The sequence below is a fragment of the Arachis ipaensis genome, chromosome B3 (genome assembly GCF_059453495.1).
Source record: "Arachis ipaensis isolate K30076 ecotype BB chromosome B3, ASM5945349v1, whole genome shotgun sequence".
Lineage (NCBI taxonomy): Eukaryota > Viridiplantae > Streptophyta > Magnoliopsida > Fabales > Fabaceae > Arachis > Arachis ipaensis.
The window spans coordinates 101,196,392-101,199,406 of NC_142438.1; the positions used below are offsets into that span (position 1 = coordinate 101,196,392).

Here is a 3,015-nt window from a genome sequence, read left to right on the forward strand (position 1 = left end):
AGTTTAACCTCAAACTGGAGCTTAAACGTGTTCGACCTCCCAGATGGCTTTCTCTATCTCCACGTTTAAGCTCCAGTTTAACCGTAAACTTGAGCTTAAACGTGTTCGACCTCCAGGGCTGCCTTTCCTATCTCCACGTTTAAGCTTCAGTTTAACCTTAAACTGAAGCTTAAATGTGTTCGACTAAGTCACCCTCCAGGGCTGCCTTCTTCCATTTCCACGTTTAAGCTTCAGTTTAACCTTAAACTGAAGCTTAAACGTGCTTCCACAAAAGGCATCACTGGAAGTGTCTGGCGTTTAAGCTGCAGTTTAAGCTTAAACTGCAACTTAAACGCCACTCTTGGAAAAGGTTTCTGGGCCAAAAATATTGCGGTTTAAGTTAGTATTTGAGCACAAACATTAACTTAAACTTACTCTGGTATGAAACCCAATTGAATATCATGGTTTATGGGATTGGGCCTGAAGGATTGATGAGTCTGAAATTTCAATTTATTGAGTCATGTGTCATTATTTGATTATCACTAAGTTGGCTCAATGAATGTTACAGAATTTGGATCAACAGCCTCATCAAGATTATGGATCATAAACCCAAGGCAAAAGGAAAGCAGGGAGAGGCCTCAAAGCCCAAGAAACACAACAGAAGCTCAATATAGAAAGTGTATAAATAGGATAGAATTTAAGTTAGGAAGAATTTTTACCTTTTCATTTTTGGCTAGTTTTCATATCTTTGTAATTGAATTCAGAGCTATGACTCACTAAACCCCCTTTCATTGGGTTAGGGAGCTCTATTGTAATTCAATGAATCAATAATAGTTTATCTTCTTCTTCAATCTTTTCTCTTGAATTTTGTTAGAAAGCTTCTCGATCTAATTCCATTGGGTAGTTGTCTTGGGAAAGAAACTACCCATAATTGGAATCCTTCGGAACCTTGGGAAAGGAATGGAGGATTCATGCTAGAGAAGCTTTCTCACAGTGAATTGGATTGGGGTTTGGATGGATATTGTGACATGTAATCCTACCAAATTGTGGTTCATGAAACTGTGTGGTATAATCAGTGATCGAGCATCATCTCTTCTTATGAACATTTAAACCAAGGGATTGGGAATTTGTTTGTTTTTAGAGAGAATTGGTGAGCCAAGGGATTGGGATCCAATCATATAAGATTGCCAAGCAAAATTCAATGAACGCATTGGTTGAGGAAGAGATAAACATGTTTTGATTCGGAGATCTCAATATCTCCTATAACCCAATGAATTCCCCATTTCTGATTTCCACTTTCTCTTTACATTCTGCAATTAAATTCATGCAATCACCCCCATTCCCTTTTAATTTCAGCAATTTAGCTTCTGCTCTTTACTTCATGCAATTTAAGATTCCGCCATTTCAATTTCTTGTCATTTACGTTTCCCGCCAATTTTACATTCCGCAATTCTCATCTAAATTTTGATTCTGCTCAACTAGAACACACTTCTAATCCGAATTGCTCACTCAACCAATCCTTGTGGGATTCGACCTCACTCTATTGTGAGTTTTTACTTGACGATAACCGGTGCACTTGCCGGAAGGAATTTTGCCGATCGTGCAATTTCCTAAATCGTGGCATAACAAGTTTATGCGCATCAAGTTTATGGCGCCGTTGCCGGGGATTGGTTTTCGATTGACAATTCTCAAATTGGAAGTTAACTAGATTGAGCATTTTTTTTTGTTTTGATTAATTCAGTACAAGTTACTTGTTGAATTTTAATTTCTGCACTCTGTTACATGCTTTCTTTCTTTATGCCTTTAAATTCAAGCAACTAACTCACTGACTCACTAACTGTTTGAATTAATTCCTCAACTGCTCTAACCATACTCTTCCATTAACCAAGAGTATTTCACTTGTTTGTTGCCTGTGCTGTGTTCTTGTATGACAGGTAGGAGAGGAGAGACATCAACTCCTCCATATACCGAACCAGAGAGGACCCTTCATAGACTTAGAAGGGAAGCAAGAGGGAAGAGAGTACTGGGAGAAAAGGAATCTGAAGGAGAATCTGAGGACAATTTTGAGGAAGCTTTAGATCTCAACATGGATAGAGAAGTTCACAACCATGAGAGAGCTGATGGAAACAATGCCATTTCTGAGAGGAGGGTTCTTAGTTCATACATAAACCCAACCTCTGGGAATTGTGGTAGCAGCATCCAGAAACCACCCATTCAGGCCAACAATTTTGAGCTCAAACCACAGCTAATATCACTTGTGGAGAATCATTGTTCATTTGGTGGAAGTGCTAATGAAGACCCAAACCAACATCTCACAAAATTCCTGAGAATTTGCGACACTGTGAAGTCCAATGGAGTCCAGGAAGATGCCTATAAACTGCTTTTGTTCCCATTTTCACTTAGGGACAAGACAGCTAAGTGGCTGGAATCATTCCCAAGGGGGAGCCTAACAACCTGGGACGAGGTGGAAAGCAAGTTTCTGGCACGTTTCTACCCCCCACAAAAGGTCAATAGGCTTCGATCTGAGGTTCAGACTTTTAGACAACAAGATGGTGAAACTCTCTACGAGGCATGGGACAGATTCAAGGATTTGACAAGGAAATGCCCACCAGACATGTTCCATGACTGGGTGCAATTGCATATTTTCTATGATGGACTGTCTTATGAATCAAGGAAGGCTGTAGACCATTCATCAAGAGGTTCATTGAACAGGAAAAAGACTGTGGAAGAAGCCATTGAAGTGATTGAGACAGTGGCTGAGAATGAGTACTACTATGCATCAGAGAGACACAACACTAAGGGAGTCATGGAGCTGAACCATGTTGATACAATTCTAGCCCAAAACAAGGTGTTTGCCAAGCAACTAGCAGAGCTCACCAGGAAATTAGAAACAAAACAAGTGGCTGCAATACACACACAAGATCAAGAGGAAGAAAGTACTGAAGGAGGTGATTGGGAAGAGGCTAATTATGTAGGAAATCAACAAAGGCAACCATATGATCCACATTCCAACACTTACAACCCAGGCTGGAAAAA

The 3,015-nt window shown here is 40.0% G+C and overlaps 1 non-coding gene across 1 annotated transcript; it reads right to left on the minus strand.

Annotated features, from left to right (window-relative positions):
- Positions 1-2,491: 2,491 nt before the first annotated feature.
- Positions 2,492-2,595, minus strand: LOC148571800 (small nucleolar RNA R71). The gene has a single exon (XR_015880442.1). It is a non-coding gene; the product is annotated as a small nucleolar RNA R71 (small nucleolar RNA).
- Between the last annotated feature and the right edge of the window lie 420 nt (positions 2,596-3,015).